A 22,152-nucleotide genomic window follows, 5' to 3' on the forward strand; every position below is an offset into this window, starting at 1 on the left:
CTAGAAAATCCTTTCAATCTTAGATATCCCCTTTACAATCATTCAACCCTTCTCATATAGACAAGATGTCTACTAAACCTTCCTAAAACCGAGGTCCATGTCCCTTTAAAGTGTTTTACCAGCAACCCAATTAAGGAAAGAATCTAATTTAAAGGATCAAAAAGCCAATTGAGTCTATAGCACTTGGACGAGCGCTTGTAGGGCATTGGACAAGCACTCGTCCAAGCCTTATAATTCTTCTCATTGGTCCGGAGCTGTAGGGACGAGCGCTCGTAAGTACCCTTTTTCTCTCTACCTCGAATTGGAGCTCTCGTCTGAGAGACGAGCGCTCGTGTGACATGGTGAGCGCGCTAGGTGCTCATGGATGCCAGATGGGCGCTCGTAGGTCGCTAGACGAGCGCTCATCCATGCCTTAGAAGTTGTTTTCTTTTCTCTTGTTTTGAACTTCTTTCTTTTCTTTTAATTCTTTAAGCTTTTTATCTTCTTCTATCTTGATCTTGATTTTGGGTCATTGAGCCCATCTTCTGCCCTTTTTGTTTTGTAGAGAGTCTTTATGGCCAAAATTCAGCAATCTCTTCTTGGAAATCATATGATGCAAAGGCCTGGAATGACTTGATCTTCAAAAAGCCTTTAAAACTTCCATTTTATTTCTTTTTAGGAGACTTCCCTGAATATACACAGAAACACAGAATTGGAGATAATATATACAATAAAACCAACTAATGGACTTAACTAATGCAATAAATGGCGCTTGAATATGCAATATTCGGTGTTCATCTCACCCCCAAACTTATATTTTGCTAGTCCCATAGCAAAACTAAAATAAAGTATGCAATGAAATGACAACAATTGGAATGCTACCCAAAAAATATCAAACATAGTACAAAAAGATGCACAAAGCTCAACTACAACTTAGAACATAGAGAACATTGGGGATGGAAACATTATGAAGACTACCTTATGTATATGAAGCCTTGATATAACAAAATGGCTAAACCTCTTTCAATTTTCATGCATCAACATCATAGTCCATATAAATACTTCAAATGTCATTTCTATAAAAAGAAATCATCTCTAGCTTCATTTAAAGTGAACCGAATTCCCAATATGTAACTTTTACCTTCTTTTTCCCATTTCAAGAACACAAGTCTTCAAATCATCGAATTTCCCTTTTAAATAAGGTCTCTAAGGTAAGCTTTTATTCAAAATACAACTTCTTTTTCTTTCTTATATATATATATATATATATATATATATATATATATATATTATGGTCGTGCAATGTCAAAATCCCTTAAGCTTTCTAACTAACCCATGTAGAAAGTGTTAGGCCAGCAACTCCCAAACCGGATGGCTTTAGGTGTTAAATATAAGGACACTCCAAAGGCTTAATAACTCGAATCAGCAAGGCTACGAACTCAAACTAACCATATTTATTTATTTTAATTTTTGTGAATGACTGTGCAATGCCTAAGTCCCTTAAGCTTTCTAACTAACCCATGTAACAAGTGTTAGGCTAGCAATTTTCAAACTTGATGGCTTTAGGGTACTAAGTGTAAAGACACTCCAAAGGCTCAATAACTCGAATTAGCAAGGGTACGAACTCAAACTAGTCATTTTCATTATTCAACTTCTTCTTCTTCTTCTTCTTTTTTTTTTTTTTTTTTTTTTTAAAAAAAAAAAAAAAGTCATGCAAGGGATATCCATTCATTAGGGTCATCAATTCAAATCAACTGAGTCATGGTTAAGGTAAATCGGGTTGCATGCCTAACAATTAAGTTTCAGGCGCGCATCTGTGAAATGTGAAGCATAGAAGAGAATGAAATCAGACGAAAATCTAATTGAAGCATTTATACAAACCAATTTGAATCCACATGATCATTTCAGATTTTTCCTTATTTTAAAAGTATCATTTGCTTCTATACACAAAGTATTAAATACATGCTTCAATCTCCAACAAGTTCTAAGATTACAAGATCATTACTTTCTAAAAAATTATTTTATCAATTTACATCAACAATTTAGCACATGTGAACAAAAATGCATACCAAAATATACCCCCAAACTAGAATGTCACATTGTCCTCAATATGCGAAGACAAAGAATGAAAATGAAAAATAGAGAGGGTAAAAAGAGCAATAATACTAAGTATAGGATGAAAATCAGTGGCGGCGTGACAACATGCCACCATGCGAATGCCAAAAGCAATGCCCCCAAACTTGGAATGAATAACCTGCAAAGAGAATACTAATAGAAATAGATAGGAAAAGACACTAAGGACAGAAATAACAATGAAAAATGAAACACAGGCATTTAATCAAGTAATAAAAATAAAAAAGGGAATTTTTATTGAATATGAGGTTGACATTGTACAGGTGATAGTGTAGCGCCAAAATGCCCAACCTAACAAGAAAGATCAAAAACAGATTCCCAAAGTTCAACAAAAGGACAGCACACAATATAAAAAGAACCTAGAACAGAAATAATGATAGAATATGCAAAACACAAAACATAGACAAAAACGGGTCAAGCTGGCTAAGGACCAGAGGGAAATGGGCAAGGAGTGCACTGAGGAGGGATCTAGTTTCAAGCCTTTCTTCTTGAGCCACCCGACGGTCTTCCGTAACAATACGACGGTCTTCAGCTGCAGCAAGGTAGTCCTCCCGCATGGCCCTATTGTAATCAGCTAGGGCACTCACAAAGTTATCCACCCGAGCATGGACACTAGCAATGCTAGCCCAAAGAAAGCCATGGTTATGCTGAGGTGCAACAGACGGCTCCTCCCAATTGAAATCTTCTACTATAGGATCATCCTCATGGATGGGAGGAGATGGTTCTCATGGTGGCAAAGCAGCAGCGGGTTGATTGTGCCTAAGATGGCCAAGAACATTGTTCCATCGCTACATGGAAACTGGTTAAATCTTTTTGCCCTTCTCTTCATGGGGAGGAATGATGAAACCATTGCGCTTAAGGAGCTTGGTAATGAAGAATGGCAATGACAAAGCCCAGGTTTGTTCTTTGATGCTGCAAATGAATGCATTTATCCCAAAACTTCATGAACTAATTCCAACGGCACCATAAGGAAAGACGGATGAGATAACATATGGACCATCCCACCATGAACGGAGTTTATCGAGAAAGAGTTGTAACCAAGAATTGAAAAGCCAAACTTTCTGTCTAGGGGTAAAAGACTTGTTGACAATGTGCTTGTCATGGAATGCTTTAATCTTTGCCTTATAGATTTTGGTGCTTTCATACGCATCATTTCGAATTTTCTCAAGCTCATTGAGCTACAATTTGTGAGTAGAGCTGGCTTGTTTAAGATCAAAGTTGAACCATTTTATGGCCCAAAAAGTGCGGTGCTCTAACTCTACTAGGAGATGACAAGCTTTTCCAAAGACAAGTCGATATGGTGACATGCCAATGCGCGTCTTATACTCTATCTGGTAGGCCCAAAGCGCATCATTTAGTCGTAATGACCAATTTTTGCGGTCCAATCGAACCATTTTTTCCAGAATATGATTGATCTTGTGATTAGATACTTCCACTTGACCACTCATTTGAGGGTGGTAAGGTGTGGCAACCTTTTGAGTGACAGAGAACTTAAGAAGGACGGATCTGAGATAGTGGTTATAGAAATAGACCCTCCGCCACTGATAATGGCTCTAGGTGTACCAAATCGACTGAAGATGTTCAATTGAACAAACTTGACCACAACTTTATGATTATTGGTTTTAGTAGCCTTAGCCTCAACCCATTTAGACACGTAATCCACCACTACAAGAATATACTCATAGTTATAAGAGGATAGAAACGGTCCCATAAAGTTAATTCCCCACATATTAAAATTTTCTATGATTAAGATGGGGGTCAGGGGCATCATGTCTCTTCTAGACATGGCTCTGAGCTTTTGGCAATGCTCACATGACTTGCAGAAATTATAAGCATCCCGAAAAAAAGAGGGCCAATAAAATCCGCTTTGAAGGACTTTGCCAGCAGTTTTCTTGGCACTGAAGTGTCCTCCACATGCAAGAGTGTTGCAGAAATTTAGGACACTTGAGAATTCTATTTCGGAAATGCATCGCCGAATGATTTGGTCTGGGCAATACTTGAATAATTTTGAATCTTCCCAAAAAAAAATTTTGACTTGGGAGAAGAACCGGTCTTTCTCTTGTTTGGACCATTTGGACGGAATTTTTCCTACCACAAGGCAATTAATAATATCCACAAACCAAGGAAGATTTGTATGAGAAATCTGAAATAGCTGTTCATCCGGGAAGGAATCACAAACTGCAGCAAATTCAGAAGACTTCTCAATGAGTAAACGAGAAAGATAGTCGAAGACAACATTGTCTGTCCCTTTTTTATCTTGAATTTCAATATTAAATTCTTGGAGTAAGAGTATCCATCGAATTAGCCGGGGTTTGGTCTCTTTTTTGATGAGCAAATGCCTAAAAGCGGCATAGTCCAAAAAGACAATGACCTTGGATCCAAAAAGGTAAGAACAAAATTTATCCAAGGCATACACCATAGCTAGTAACTCTTTTTCAGTGGCATTGTAATTCAATTGAGCATCAGAGAGAATTTTGTTAGCACAATAGATAGCATGCGGTAGCTTATCCACATGCATAATCGGATGCAGCACACATGATCTCAAATGGAAGTGACTAGTTAGGCAGTTTCATGATTGGGGCTGAAGAGAGAAGAGTACGAAGCTTCTTGAAAGCTTCCAAACATGTTTCATCAAAATTGAAGGGAATATCCTTGGAAAGAAGATTACACAAAGGCCAGGATATTTTGCTAAAATCTTTATTAAAGCGGCGATAAAAGCATGCATGACAAAAAAAGGAACGAATTTGTCGGATAGAATTTGGAGGAGGAAGGTTAGAGATCAATTCGAATTTTGCCTTTTCAACCTCAATTCCCCTTTTAGAAATAACGTGCCCTAAGACAATGCCTTCTTAAACCATGAAATGACTCTTTTCTCGACTTAGAATCAGATTTGTCTCCTTACATCTTTGAAGCACAAGGCTTAGATTATGGAGACATGAGTCAAAGGAAGATCCAAAGACGAAAAAATCATCCATAAATACTTCCAAAAACTTTTCAACCATATCAAAAAATATAGACATCATGCATCTTTGGAAAGTTGCCGATGCATTGCATAACCCAAAGGGCATGCATTTATAGGCAAAGGTTCTAAAAGGACAAGTGAATGTGGTCTTCTCTTGATCTTGAGGATCAATTGCCACTTGGTTATAGCCAGAATATCCGTCAAGAAAATAGTAGTAGCTTTGGCCGGTAAGCCTTTCTAGGATTCGATTAATGAATGGGAGTGGGAAATGATCCTTCCTAGTGGTAGAGCTGAGTTTCCGATAGTTAATGCACACACACCACCTAGTGGTGGTGCGTTGTGGCACGAGCTCTCCTGCTGAATTTTCAACAACGGTGAGGCCGGATTTCTTGGGAACAACTTAAGTGGGGCTTACGCACTTGCTATCCGAGATGGGGTAGATGATTCCCGCATCTAGTAGCTTGATCACTTCTTTCATGACCACTTCCTTCATGTTTGGATTCAACCAGCGCTGCACCTCTCTAGAAGATTTTGCGTCGTCCTCCATATGAATGCGATGCATACAAATAGAAGGGCCGATTCCTTTCAAATCAGCCACTGCACAGCCAATAGCTTCTTTGTGCTCTTGTAGCACCGTTAAAAGGCTGTTTTCTTGGTCCTTTAAAAGGTCCAATGCAATGATGACTAGAAAAGTTTTATTTGCACTAAGAAACACATACTTGAGGTGGACCAGGAGTGGCTTTAACTCAAGTTGTGGTGGAGATTTCAATGAAGGGACAGAAGAAGTAGTGGAATGTTGAGGAAGTGGTTCTATTGGCACTTTCTAAAGAGGAGAGTCCATGATAGCACCAATGTCGAGCAAAGAATTTACTTCTTAAATGGATTGATTGATATCAAAGTTTGCGAAATCAAAGTGAGACGTGCAAGTTTCAAGAGGATCCTTGCTTAGAATAAAGGGGAGAGATTTGTTGACCACTTCATCTAACATATCAATGAGAAAACAATCATCCTCATCGAGATGATGTTGAGTTACATGAAAAATGTGGAGTTTGACTTACATATTTCCAATGGCGATATCCATCACCTCGGTTCGTCAATTTATTGAAGCATTAGCTGTAGCTAAAAAAGGCCTACCGAATATCACGGGAATATGTTTCTTTAGATCATGGACCGGTTCCATGTCAAGAACCACAAAGTCTACCAGGAAGTAAAATTTGTCCACTTTGATAATGACATCTTCAAGAATGCCCCATGGGTGCTTGACCGATCTGTCTGCAAGCTATAAGACCATGGTGGTTGGCTTAAAATCTCCCAACCCAAGTTGTAAGTAAACTGAATACGGAATCAAGTTCACACTCGCTCCTAAGTCAAGGAGGGCCCTCTCTATCTTGTTGTCACGAATGACACACGAGATTGTTGGGGCACCTGGATCCTTATACTTTAAAGGAGTGCTGTGCTGAATTATCGCACTCACCTATTCAGTTAGTCTTACCTTCTTTGGTAAATGACTTTTGGAAGTGCGTTTTTGAGTACACAAATCCTTGAGAAATTTGGCATAGGGAGGAATTTGCTTGATAGCATCTAAGAGAGGTAAGTTGATCTTTACTTGCCTAAAGACCTCCCACATGTCTTGAATTTTACAACTTTTGTTCCCACAATGTGTTGACTCTTGGAGACTTTGAGGAAATGGAGCCTTAGGCTCATAAGAGGTCTCCACATTTGGGGTGACAAGCTTGGAATTTTCAATGCTGGACTTTAGATTTTCAGAAGTGAAATTTGGATTAAATGAGCTAGGATTTGGATTTTTGGGAGGAAGGAATTTTTCATCTTTTCCTCCATCAACCTTGTTGTCAAAAATTTGACCACTCCGAAGGATGGTGATTGCTTAGACATGTTCATGAGTAGGTCCACTCGAAGGAGGGGCTTCGTCAATCACATGAATTCCTCTAGGATTCTCAAAGGGTTGAGCGGTAAATTTTCCCCTGTTTCTTTAAAGAAGTTGGTTCATTGAATTAACTATTTGTCCCACTGGATTCTTAAGTTTAGCTATTGACTGAGTATGTGAATGAACCATTTGGAGAGTGGGCTGCAATGATGTCAAGAGTTGCTTGCTGGATTCTAACATTTGCTTGTTAAGGGAGTCCATCAATTACTTATTTGCAGCGAGAATCTCATCAGTTGGAAACACAGGAGGTGGAGTAGAGACATTTGGATTATAGGGTGGATGGTAACTTGAAGAGGCTTGAAATTGCCTATTTGGAAATTGAGAAGAGGGCTGATTTTGATACCCTTGATTTTGAAATGTCGAATTTTGTGGGGCGGGTTGCCTCCACGAAAAATTCGGATGATCTCTCCATCCCGGATTATAAGTATTGGAGTAATGATTATTTTCAGGCCTAGAAAACATAGCATTTGTTTGCTCTTGATTGTTACTAGAAAATTGCTTTGGTGTGGGGCAATCTTCAGAGAGATGGAATGGGCTAGTCCATGATGCACATACCGCACTTACTGAATTTTGAGACAAAGAAGGAGAGAGATGTGGTGCCATTAATTGATAAAATTTGTGAGCTATGGCATCCCCTTGAGAAGATTCTTCCCTCATTGTCTTTGGTTGACATAGATTAGTGTTCTTTGCAGTGGTTGATGCTAGAGCCCTACGAGAATTATGTTGCAATGAGTTTTCACTCAAATTCTCGAGTAAGGTCCAAGCCTCATCCGTATTTTTTGACATGAACATCCCTCCACATGATGAGTCAACCATGAGTCTATCTGGTTCGGTTAAACCATCATAGAAAGCTTGCACCAATTGCCATTTTGGAATTAGGTGGTGCGGACATTTCCTAAGGAGGTCTTGAAGTCTTTCTCAAGTCTCATGGAGTTGTTCCCCATCGATTTGTGAAAAGCTAAGAATGGAACGCCTCATTTGATTGGTCTTACTCACCGAATAGTGTTTTTTTTAGGAATTCTTATTGCAATTGAGTCCATGTAGTGATAGAATTTGCAACAAGGGAGTTCAACCAATATTTTGCCCTATCTTTTAAGGCGAATGAGAAGAGACACAAATGGAGTGCATTTTCAGGGAAGCCCCTCAGCTTGATGGTAGAACAGATTTCAAGGAACTCATCAAGGTGCTTATAGGGGTCTTCATTTTGAAAGACATGAAAGGATGGAAGCATTTGAATTGTGCTAGATTTGATCTCATAATGGGCTGCATCGATGTTTGGCATCACTATGCAAGAAGGAAAGGCATAAGTGGTAAGGATAAAATGGTCCCCAAGAGTCATAGGTACCACATTTGGAATTTCAGCCCTTTTATTATTGATTTCCTCATTCCCCACATTTTCTTTATTTCCTGCCATTGTATTAAATTCAAGTTTAATTCCTCTTATATTTTCAGATTCCCTAAGGTTTCTTCTAAGAGTCATTTCAAGTGAATTTATGTCAATTGGTACTTTAAGAGTTGGCAAAGATAATAACCTATGGCCCAACATCAACAACATAATTCACAATAAGCACAATATCCCTTCACTATAACATCCACATACATTGTTCCCTTTCTCCTCAATTATCAACAAGACAGAAAATAAATGGCCACGATAAGGACCGATGCTTTGAAGGAATAGCCTCGACAAGTGCTTCATAATCAAAAATCACTAATTTAAACACATGAAAGATAGTCACAATTTTAAGACTAGAACTTTGAAAAACTTATCGGAAGTCCTCTAGACTTACGATTTTTCAGTTTTCCCTCGGCAAGCCTTGAGTCCCTAGAATCTTGCAAGAATACTTAAAACACAATATCACCAAAACCAAACTGAAAATATCTACAAATCACAATATTCACAATCAAACCATAGTTAATCCTTCAACCTCAGTTATGAAACCATTCGCAATCCCCGGCAATGGCGCCAAAAATTGGTCGGTCAGTATATGCTACCAATAATAATCAACCCTTGTAATAGCACAAATCATTGTAAAATAGGGCTATCATAGGGGTAAGTCGAACCACAAGGACTGCAAGTTTATGGCAACCAAGGTTTTTAAAATCACTTTGTTTGATGAAAGAGGTGTAAGGTTTGGTTTGTTTGTCACTTAAGACTACGAAATGAAAATTACATATAACAACAACAGGAAGGAATTTAAGAGGAGAGGAACTTATGTAGAGAGGGCTAGGAAAGTGAATCCACCACCATCCATATAAACACGCTAGCTTGTGATTAACTTAGGAAACAACTTATGTATATGACAATAATATGTAGTAATACAAGATTGCTACATTATCTTCAAGAAATTCATAGAATCAAGAATTGAGCATAATCCCTCAAAGTCTTACATGCTTAAACTACCTAAACTAGAGTGTAGCTATGACATGCACACTAAGCTAGGGACTATCAAACTCCTCAATAACTATGATAATAGCACATGAAGTCAAAAACCAAAAATAATCCATCAAAGGGAGGCCCTAAGCTATGGACTATCAAGCTTCTCATACAACATGCCATTAAACACCATTTCATAATCTCATCTCCATTCTTACTATGAAGATGCAAGCCATATAATCATGAGAAAATATAATCTAAGACAAGAGAATAGATTCAATATAATCGTTTATAAAAATTAAGATCCATTACTACAAGTGTAGAGCTCTAGAATATGAAACTATCATATACATAATTCATTCCCCAAATTAAAAGCAAAACTAGAGCATGCTTACAAAGACATGCTTCATCACCTCCCTGAAAAGGGAGTTAGTTACCCATTGAAGTAAGGGAGGAAGAGGTTAAGGAGATCTTCCCCCCTATTTTCGCACCTAGCAGCCAAGAATAACACACAAGCTCTCAAGAACAATATTTCTCTCTCTAGAAAATCCTTCCAATCTTGGATATCCCCTTTATAATCATTTAACCCTTCTCATATAGACAAGATGTCTACTAAACCTCCCAAAAACTAAGGTCCATGTCCCCTAAAAGTATTTCAACAATAACCCAATTAAGGAGGGAATCCAATTGAAATGATCAAAAAGCCAGTTGGGTCTATAGTGCTTGGACGAGCGCTCGTAGGGTATTGGACGAGCGCTCGTCTAAGCCTTAGAATTCTTCTCACTGGTCCAGAGCTGCAGGGATGAGCGCTCGTAAGTGAAGGGATGAGCGCTCATAAGTACCCTTTTTCTCTCTGCCTCGAATTAAAGCGCTCGTCTGAGGGACGAGTGCTCGTGTAACATGGTGCGCACGCCAGGTGCTCATGGATGCCGGACGAGCACTCGTAGGTCACTGGATGAGCGCTCGTCCATGCCTTAGAAGTTATTTTCTTTTCTCCTTCTTTCAACTTCTTTCACTTCTTTCAATTATTCAAGCTTTTGATATTATATTATCTTGATCTTGATTTTAGGTCATTGAGCCCATCTTCTGCCCTTTTGTTTTGTAGAGAGTCTTTATAACCAAAATTTGGCAATCTCTTCTTGGAAATCATATGACGCAAAGGCTCGAAATGACTTGATCTTCAAAAAGCCTTTAAAACTTCCATTTTATTTCTTTTTGGGAGATTTCCCTGAAAATACACAAAAACACGGAACTGAAGATTATCCTTTACAATAAAACCAACTAATGGACTTAACTAATGCAAATAAGGGCACTTGAATATGTGGTATTCGGCGCTCATCAAGTTGGGAGAAAAAGAGGAGAGTGGAGGCATAAGAACACATCTCAAGATCTACACACACTCTCTCTAAAATTCAACAAAGAAGAAGAGGAAAAAGATGAAGCCATGTTTGGGGATTGCCCTTGAGGGTTCCATGACCACATCTACTTCCTCCATGATTGGTTGAACTTCTTCTTGGGGCTTGGATGAGGCCCAAGCTTGTAAACCAAACCCTTGTTTTTCATCTTTTTTGGGGATTTATATCTTGTGATTAGTGTTATAGCCTTGTGTATATAATGAATCTTGGGTTTTTCTTATGATTTCTATGATTAATTCTTCCTATTGATTCTCTATGTGATTACATGTTGTCTTATGTATGATTATTTGAGAATCATTCTCTACATTAGATACTTTTACTAATTATATTTAGTTGGCTATGCATGGTTTTTATTAGATAGAATTGTCAATTAATTTGATGGATTATGACTTAGACTTGATGGGTTGTGTTACACCTTAGTTTACTTGTTGGTAGTTAGACAATTCATTCTTGAATTTGATAATCCATGGTTTATTATTGCAAATTCTTTTATTCTTTAGATTGATGTGTGCTACAATTGCTGACTACTTTGATGGATTATGCTTAAGCTTGATGGGTTGTGCTACACCTTAGTTTACTTATTGATTAGGTAGACAATTCATGCTTGAATTTGATCGTCCATACTTAATATAACAATTTGTGGTCGCATTTTGATTGCAAGAATGTTATCCCCAATTGGTGGAAAACATGTGGTTTAGTAAATGAGCTTGGTAGCAATTCCATTACCCTAAGACCTCTCTTCCTATCATTCAAACCCTAGCGTATTTAGTTTAATTTCAATCACATTTTCATTAATTGCACTCTACACTAAATCACCAAACAAACCCTCTTTCTACAATCTTGTGAAACACTAGAGTCGAAGTTAAATTCCAAATACGTATTTAATCCTTGCGGACGATCCGTACTCGATATGCTACATAGTAGTGGTGGTTTTATAAATGTAACTTTGACTCTTAAAGCTTCCAAAACAATATTCATATTTTGACCTTATGAAGCGACCTCTCACAAAAGCGGTCCACCTGAAAGGGCTTATCAAATTTTGGCACCGTTGTCGAGAATTAATGGTTTTGTTGGAATTAAACTAAACAATAGTGTTCATTTGATTGCTTTTTATTTTTATTTTTATTCCTTTCTCATTTTCTCTTCTATGTTCAATTAGGTACTTGAATACTAGGAAAGCGAGCTTTGGATTCTGACGTTATTGCCTGTGACTTTTGTGAGCAATTCTTGAAACTCTTGTAGCTTAATTGTTCATTACTATATGGTTGAGAGATAGCCCTTGTCCAGGATACTTACATTGTTAAATTTCTTGTCCAAGCATAGGTCCTTGTCGAGACCATTTACTTAATTATTATATGCATCGGTCCTTGTCGAGGCCATTATTTTCTTGCGTTTGGATATTGAATGTGAATGGAGCCATTTTTAGATCCATGTTATGGGGACCACTACATCCCTTCTCCTTTTGACCTTCCATCATATTTTGATTCTTATGAAATTAAATCCAATGCATTACAAGTATCATCATCTTGCTGTGGACTTGATCACTCTGATGATCCTCCTTATGACCACTACCCTCTACCACCATGTTATGATGAACTAACTCTATCACCTTCTAGGTACTTGCCTGAATTTCAAGAAAAAGTGTTAGCTCTACTTGATGTATTTAACTCACAAACCCAACTTATTCATTCTCATTCTCAAACCCTAGCCAAACTAGAGGCTCAAGTTAAGAAAATTGCAAATACTCTTTATTGTTAAGAGGAGAAGGATGAGGCAAGTGAACAAATAGCAAGTTCTCTATCTTGTATAGAGGAGGAAGTGGCGAGTCTGCTAGAGCACAACATGATTTATGAGGACATTCCTTGTAATTTGGATCATGAAGTAATTGAGGTCACCTTGGAGAGTGAGGAGATGGTGATTCATTTAGAGAAAGAGAAAAATGATGAAGAGAGTGCGCTTCCTAAAAATCTAATTGAGTGATTGAAAGACACTACCTTGCCAATTAACAAAGGAAGTAATTCTTTGAATACACTTCAAGAGCACAAAAATGATGCAAGGCCGACCACTATTTATTTTGTTTTCAAGACCGTGGATGAAAGGAAAGGCATTAAATCTTTCATTTGTTTTCAAGTCATTCTTTTGGAGGATAATTTCATTGTTGTGAGAGAGGATCCAATAGGGAAAATTGACAAAAGGATAAATGAGGATGTTTTCTATCCAGTTTTTGATAGTTTTGACTAGAAAGTAGCCCCAACGTCTTACTAGAGAACTTACGAACGATTGGCAGAGGCCCAAACTATTTCTCGGCGCATTTGCTTAACTCCAAAAAGGCTTTAATGAAATATTTTTAGCCCATTTGAACCTTATTGACCTGAATTCGACATAAACACAATTTAGAACTAAAATGTGAAAATAAAGATAGATGCAAGGTCTAAAATACCCAAGATTAGGGCTGAAATGTGCAATATTTCAGCACTTACCACCTTCTTACCCATATTGATCAATTTACTTAAATAGTCTGTATAACATTTCAGTCTATCTTATGTAGATTTCAATTCAAGTTCAAGAAAGTCAATTTTCAAAACATGGCATTCTTTCAAGAAGTTAGCACTACTTAGCTTATCTTCAAGAATAATGATCTTCCTGTTAAGCACAGTGATGATAGAATTGCTTTCAAAAGCTTTTCTTTTTCCTTCATTAAGTTGTTTTCTTAGATCTTCATTCTCCTATTTTGCTTGGATAAGCTCCTTTTCTAACTTATTGATAGCCCGTTTGACTTTAATGGTTTCTTCAACCATTTTCTTTAATCTTTCTGCATCTTTTTCTACCTCTTGAACCTGTTCATCAAGAACTTCATTGTCATCATTATCTAAAATATCAGAGTCAGATAAAGTAATAACATGAGGACCTTTTTCAAGAAAAATGACATAAGAAAAATCATTGCAATCATCATAAGGAGAATCACTATCACTAGAAGCAGAATTTTCAGAAATAGAAACATTTAATACTTTTCTTTTATTCCTATCATTTTGATCTTTCTTAGAACTAGGAAAAATATTAGATGCGTGACCTTTTCCACCACAATTCCAACAAGTGAATTCAGTTTCTTTTGATTCTTCTACTTTCTTTTCATTAAATCTAAATTTCGACGCCTTGTCAAAATTTTAAGGATTGACCATATTCTCATTCTTTTCCTCTGTTTTCTTTGCAATATTCGATTAAATTATCTTGACAGAAAAGAAAAATAATCATCAAAGTTGTCATCAACAGAATTCCCAACTTGTGTTGATTTTAAAGCAAGATTCTTCTCCTTTTGATTTGAATCAAAATTTTGCATCTCATAATTTTTTAATTAACCTACAACTTCATCAACTTTAGAGATAGACAAATCCTAATGTTTAGTGATAGTTTCTACCCTTATTAGAAATCTTTTAGGCAAAGACCTTAAGATTTTCTCACAAATTTTCTTATCACTAACTCTTTTACCTAAGTAACACAATTCAGAAATAATTTCGAGATGACTAGAATAAAAATCAGAAAATGATTCATCTTCTTTCAGCACGATGTTTCCAAAGTTATGAGAAAGCATCTGAATTTTGGATAACTTCACTTTTGAAGTCCCTTCATGAGTAACCTACAAAATATCCCAAGCGCGTCTTTAACAATTTTACATTAAGAAATTTTAGCATATTCAAATGAAACAACATAATTAATAATTGCATATAAAGCTTTTCCATTAGCATCATTACGCTTAGTTTCAATAGTAGTAAAAGTAAAGGCATCATTTAAAAAAATTTCTACTTTACCATCCAAAATTTTATCTTCTGTAGGTGGTGTATAACCAGATTCAACAATAACCTAAGTTTTACCACATTTTTCAAATAAGCTCTCATCTTTGATTTCCAAATATTATAATTGTTTCCTTCAAATAAAGGGGCATGTTGATTAGAACCACCTTGTTTCAACGCATAAGACATGATGAAAACAAAATTTTGAAATATATCAAAATTTTCCACAAGGATCAACAATATGTGTAGAGATTGGCTATGATACCAATTATGAGTTTTACGCAACGAAATATTTAGAAAGTTTTGTATTTTTAGAAACAAATCTGTGTCTTTCTAATCTTTACTTATTTTCGCAATTAACTAATTAATCACATGCAGAAAAAATAAAACAAAAACAGATTTAGAGATGACACCAGGACTTTTAGTGAGGAAACCCCAATTGGCAAAATAGACTAATTATTTGCATGGGAAAAACCTCGTGGACTGTGCAGTCCAAAGTAAACCAATCCACTATGTTTGAAACAAAGTACACTAAACTTTGACTCAGGCTCACACCCTATCATTCTACCAAACACCAATAGCTGACAATCCTCTAGCTTTGCGACATCCCATCCAACAGCATTTGACCTCAGGCTTATTCTTGATCTCTATAGAAGGGTTGCATATAGATCAAACAACACTCCTCAAACGCTTTGACCCTTTCAAAATGTGATCATTTTTACTTCTGTTCTTCAATATCTGAATTCGATGTAGAAATAGACCTATTTTCTCTGATCGTTGTAGATGCAAGACTTTGATCACAATCAGAATTTGTACAACACTCTAAACTCACTCTTGTACTTATGTGTATGTTCTAGAAAAACTGACTGAGAAATCAACTTGGATTTTTTACAAAAATAATCTTCCTAAAGCTTTTATTAAATATGAAGTTGTAATGCAAAAGCCATACTAAACTTAGATGAATATCAGGGTTTATATATATAGAATTTTCAAAGACCTAATATGTAACGACCCGGTCATTTGCCTTCCTTTCCTTTTTCCTGAAATTTTACGAATGAAATTTTTTCATTTAATTTTCTTTTCTGAGCTCTGTTTCGTGTCGCTTAGTGTCATCTCGAGTGCTCGGAATTGGTTCCTGAGACTCTTTTTCGTGGATTGACAACTTCCTTTAAGGACCGAGTCATTTCTGCATTTTCACTTTCGGACACTATGCGTCTTTCGTCCTTTTCCCTATTTTGTCTTTTTCCCTATTCTGTCTTTTCCCCATTTGTCACATTGTTGGCACAACCTCACTTCTCATGCTCGGAGTTGGTTTTTGACTTCACATGCCTTCATCTTGAGTGGTTTTCACGAAATACGTATCTTTACTTTTGTAAGAAAGTACTCTGGTTGATCCTGGTGTCCATAGGGGCATGGATGCAAAGTTCTTTGAAATTATTTTCTTTTCTTGGGGTATTTTTTGTAAATATCTTTTGAAGATATTTTATTTCAGGGGTTTTTAAGAAAATATTTTTGGAAGATATTTTCATTCTGGGCAATAAGTGCAGTTTTCACTTTTTGGAGGGGCCATTGTGCAATTAATGAAAGTTATTGCAAAATGTCTTGTTTTGAGCCTGGATCCTCGTATGGGATTCATTTTCACATTTCGTTGAGTTGTGTACTCTTGGAATTTCCTCCTGGTCGATGTTTTCCAGTTTCAGGGTTTCTAGCCCCGGTTTTCGCCAAACTTGTTTTGGGCATAACTTTCTGCTCGGGACTCGGTTTTTGAATCTTTTTTGTTCACAAAGTTTTGCCATTTGAGCGCGTCTACTCAAATTTTACTTTTTTGGACCCGGCAGGGCCCGTTCCGGGCACTTTTTGAGATTTCTATAAAAGGGGGGTGAGAGATTTCATTTTTGATCCCTAATTGTTGTCAACTCCACTGTTACCCTTAGTTCAACCCATGAGCAAGCTTCAATAACCTCTCCTTGGTTCAGCCCTTGTTCTTGGCTAAAACCTTAATCCCCCTCTCTCAGTTTCTCTTTAAAACTCTCTATATTCTCCCGTCCCCCTCTCTACTGCTATAAAGGTTACAAACCCTATTGCAAACCATCATATGTATTTATAGGTTAAACAAAATCCAACCCTAGTCATAATTGAAAACCAAGTCCGACGGAAAGAAAAATAAAATATAATTACATATAATATAATGTCGTGATAATTAAATATATACATAATTTATAATTATATATATATATATATATATATATATATATATATAACCTACTAACCTAAACTACTATTATTAGTATTAATAATAAATAATTATTAATAATAATAATACTCTATCCTTATATACATATATACTCAGTTATATATAAACAACCATCCATATATGGGTAAATATCCATACCCATAATGAACTCCCATTTAAGTAGTTCATGCGACCTAATTACTGGTCCATTACTACTATCCAAATCCATCATTTTAAACTAAAAATAAAATAAAATATACATTTAATCTAGCAAATAAAATTGTATTTAAACAAACACATCATCTCATAACAAATAATTCCATACAACAATTAATTTAAATAAACCACTTAAGCACACACTTACAATTAAACAATTACTTCAATTAAACATATAGCATAAAGCCACATAAATACATAGCCACGTAAGCACCTAAAATACAATAAAATAAATAATTAAATCCCTTTTATATCCTTTTGAAAACTATAGTTATTACAAAGGGGATAAAGACGGAGGCATTGCCAGGGAGGGAGATAAAGACGGAGGTGTCACAAGGTCATAGCAGAACCCAGTTGTCACCAACGGCAAAGGATAGATCGGATTGTGACTGCAAGGGGGTCCAAGGAGTCTTCTACTTTTGGGTAGTCCTTTGCCGCCGGTGATCTTCAACCTAGCCACCTGTCCAGTCGCTGCATTAATTAGACTCCAAGCATCGTCGTTTGCACTCAATGACATCAGCTGCAGCGGCGAGACCTGAGAAGGACCATTTGGGATTCCGATCCACTAAGAGTCGATTGAGGCGATCCGGACAAAACCCATGGCTTCTGACTTTTGAGTTAACAAAACACCAGATCAGAACACATTCTCATGAAATTCATGACAAAAACAAGCAAAATCAAATATTATATCATCATACCTCGATATTTTAGGGATAAGAAGTGGTTTTCTGAGTTTCTTACAAGTGACCTGAGTCAACTGGCGAGTCAGCGTGACGAGGAAGTCCTCATCACTCTCTGTCTCCGTCAAGCTAACCGTAGACGCAATCGGCCAACAACGACGAAGAGGGTCGGGATTCCTGTGTGGCGAACAACGGTGGCAGACTATGGTGATGTGGGGTTTGCAAATGGGTCTTGTAGCTTTTGGTGGTTAGCTTTGTAGGCTAGATTTTGGATTTTGAGGACCTTGTGATGCATCTCTCCGACAGCAACCTTCACCTCTCCTTTTGTGACCTTGGCATCAACAAGATCGGTTTGGTAAAGGCATTTTTGGAAGATTAATGGGTAAAATGGGTATTATATTAATTAAGGGGTGTTTTTGCACAAATTGAAAAGAATATGGTTGTTTTTTGCACACCTTTTTAAACAGGGATAAAAGTGCTATGAAAGGTATACTTCAAGGGTGTTTCTTGCACGTACCCCTACCTTTTTTGCTACAATTGTTAGTATTGGAAGACTCACAATAGTTGGAGAATTTGTTAAAACTATGGGAAAACAATGTCAGTGTGATGGTCCTGGTTTTTCAAGCTAATGCGTCGTGTGATGACCCAAAGTTTGACCTGATAACGGATCCCGAATGTAGAAGCGAAAGACAAAACCTAGGTCTCTAGAATTACAACACATCTTTAAGAACCCAAAGAGACTGATGAGCACTGAAAAGTACGTATTTAAACCCCTTAAGCTTAGGCATTCTAGTACCTTTATCTATCTTACTTTACCGTTTTAGATTGATTTCGTATTATTTCCATTTTTAGGCACTTATCCCGAAAATAAGCTAACTCAGCCAAATAAGAGCTTAATTGAAGTAATTCTAGGATTGAATAAAGAAAGGAGCAAAGTGGAGGAAGAAAGAAGCAAAATGAAGTAAAGCAGCAAGTTCGATCGATCCAAGTCCAAGGTTTGATCGATCGAACATTGATCGATCTCAGCACTTCAAGATAGATCCAAGCCTTGACCCAAAACACTTAAGTCCAAAAGTTCGATCGATCCAATATCATTCTTCGATCGATCGAACACCTTTGTCCTTATCCAAATGATTGATCCTATCCACAGCTGTACCACCCACCAACCACTTTTGTCCTTTTCCCATAAATATCTCGGATTTGTCTTTTTCCAAAAAGCTCAGCCAGTTGGATCGATCCAGCCTAAGTTCGATCGATCTCACTTACTTTCGATCGATCTCACTTCCTTTCGATCAATCGAACTTCCTCCAATGCGAAAAACTTAAAATTCCATCCCATTGAAAGTTGTCTTTTATCCAATCATTAGGGAATATTGTGTGCACGACCCCAGCTCATTTTAGGTGTCATTTTTACCTACCTATATAAGGATAAAGATTGCTTTTTCAAAGGGGAGCCAATATTTTTTTTGATATCATCTCTTGGAGAGGAAGTTTTAGAGGAAGAGGAGGCTAGAGACACCATTGGAGATCTTCATCAACAAAGAGCAAACCTCTTCCATGGAGTTAGCCCTTGAGGGTTGGAGCATCATCACCATAAGTGGCTAGACATCCTCTTGGGGCTAGAGTTAGCCCCAATCATGTTTTCTATATCTTAATCTTGTGTATTATTGAGGGATTAGTGTTGTAATTGATGTTTTGACACTTTGATATATATAGGTCTTGTTTATTCAATGATTTATGTGGTTTAATGCTTCCAATTGGTCATTTCATTCTATCCATATGTCTATGTATGCTAGAATAGATGTTCATGTGTTTATCTCTAGATTTTGTGTTATTGATGCATGTCTATGTGTATTGATGCTATAGATTTAGAGATTGTCAAAACATTGTGCTTAAAAAAATGCTTTTGTGATTTTCTTGATGGTTCATGCTTACCTTTTAATGGATTGTGCCTCTCCCCTAGTTTATTTTCATGCTAGTAGTGTAGATGTAGTGTAGTTGTAGTGTAGTGTTAAATGGGAGGACAATCTATGCTTGTTGTTTGATGATCCAAGCTTGTGAATGCAATTAGCATATGTCTCTATCCTTGTGTTGTATTTGGATTGTGAGCTTAATGAAAGGATTAATAACTTGTTTTGATTTATTGTGCCTTTCACATGTTGTTTAGACAATATATGCTTCATAGCTTAGATATATTGTGCCTTTCACATGATGTTTAGACAATACATGCTTAACTAGTAATCCTTGCTTGTTGAATCAACCAAATTCACACACACACCAACATTGCAACACCCTAATTGCCCTCATTATTCACTCGTCAATAATATAGAAATGCATTGCTTGGTGGTGATCTCTAAACCCCAAGACTCTTCTCTCTCTTACTTACTCTTAATTGCACTCTTTTGCTAGTACTTAGTTTAATTTAGTTGCTCTTTAATCAACCAACCAACCAATTGTTTGATCATTTGACCTACTAGCCCTAATAGTGATTCCACAATCAACTCCAACATTACTCAATCCCCATAATCCCTTGGGACGATCCCTACTCGCCCTAGCTATATTTATAGTGAAAGGTAGTAGTGGCTTCTATAAATGTAAAACTCTTGGCCCTCACCTTAATACACACTCTAAAACGTATGGTGCAGCGACGCGACACTTGCCCATCAGTTTTTGGCACTGTTTCCGGGGATTACTTAATTAGATTTGCCAACGTCGAATTTGTGGAATTGATTAGGATTAGTACTCTTTTGATCGTGTTTTTACTTTATTTTTATTTTTCTTTTTCGTTACTTATTGTGTTGTTCTTACTTCACTAGGTGCATTGTTGGAGAGGAAGCAAGCAAAGGAGCCATTGAGCATTCAATTTAAGCAAGCAAAGAAAGGAAAAATGCCACTTAAAAAAAATTGCTAAGCTAAGCTTTAAAATTTGGAGTTGAAGTGCTAAAGGACCTTTGTGAGACTTTCTTTACTCAATTCCTTAGTTAAATCGCCGGCTTGCATGGAGGCTTATAATTCAATTCTTTGATAAATCGTGAGCCCGCGTGGAGGCTATTTTATTGTTCTTTGCATCATCTTTGTTAAAGTATAGGAATATGGGTTAAATGTTTGTGGAGGGAGTTTCATTACATTGTTGTTAAGGCATAGTGTTTGTCATTCTTTTTGTTTGTTGTGTTTTGTATTGTGCATGCATGGGCGTCGTTCATTAAGACCAACTCTTGCCCCTCTTGAAATCCTAGGGGAAGAGGAAGTTCGAATAGAGCCAATCTCTCAATGGATGACCATAATGATGACCATATTGAGGACATTGGTCACATAGACCAACAAGGTATCCTTCATCCCAATGTGCACAATGAAAACATAAAAGTACCATTAGGCATGCCAAGACCATTCATCCAACCACCACAACAACAAGGTCAAGTTCCGTATGGAATGCCAAAGCCAATGTATATTCCACAACCTCCTATCATTAATCAAGGAATTCATAACCAAGGTGTTCATGTTACACCTCAAGTTGCTAACCCACCACTTGCTTTGAGAGACCATTATATGCCAAATGAATATAATGCACCCACATGCATTCAATTGCCACCATTTCGAGCACACCATTATGAAATTAAAGCACAAACCATTCAAATGCTTCCTAACTTTCATAGACTTCCAAGTGAAGAACAATATAAGCATTTGAATGAGTTTCTTGAAGTTTTTTCTACCGTGAAATACACAGACATGCCGGAAGAAGTCTTAAGGCTTAAACTTTTTCCATTCACCCTTAAAGACAAGGCAAAGTATTGGTTTAACAATCTTAGGCCTTTTTCAATCACTTCTTAGGTAGAAATGCAACAAGAGTTTTTGAAGAAGTACTATTCGGTTTCTAAGACCAATGCTATGAGAACTTTAATTAGAGAATTTACACATGGGGATGGAGAGACATTCCATGAGGCATGGGAATGCTTCAATGAATTGCTAAGGAAGTGTCCACACCATGACATGCCCAAATGGCAATTAGTTCAATATTTTTTTGAGAGCTTGTTGGATAATTATAAGGGCCTGGTTGATGCTTCCATGGGTGGCTCATACATTGATAGGCATGAGGATGACGTGTGGCGTCTCTATGAAAGCATGAGTGAAAATTCTTTGCATAGAACACTATCATCCAAGAATGGTAGAAATTCAAAAGGCAGGAAGAGTGTTGGCTTACTTCAAGTTGACAATTCTAATGAGATAGCCGCCGAAATGAAGTCTTTGTCTCAAAGGTTTAATCAATTTTTTATTAACCAAAACTCGGTGAACCAAGTATCTTCCTTTCCTAACCATTCTCATCGTGCATCAAATGAAACATGTATGACTTGTTCTAGTGTTCTTCATTCTACTTCTCATTGTCCTCATGGACAAGTGCAAAGTGAACCTAATGAAAAAGTCAATGCGGCT

General features: G+C 37.0%; 1 pseudogene; it reads right to left on the bottom strand.

Moving 5' to 3' along the window:
- Positions 1-21,614: 21,614 nt before the first annotated feature.
- LOC132305899 (small nucleolar RNA R71) lies at positions 21,615-21,713 on the bottom strand (annotated as a pseudogene).
- Between the last annotated feature and the right edge of the window lie 439 nt (positions 21,714-22,152).

This window comes from Cornus florida, unplaced genomic scaffold, assembly GCF_030987335.1.
Source record: "Cornus florida cultivar Cherokee Brave unplaced genomic scaffold, ASM3098733v1 CherokeeBrave_3.0.0_Hap2_Chr04, whole genome shotgun sequence".
NCBI classification, from domain to species: domain Eukaryota; kingdom Viridiplantae; phylum Streptophyta; class Magnoliopsida; order Cornales; family Cornaceae; genus Cornus; species Cornus florida.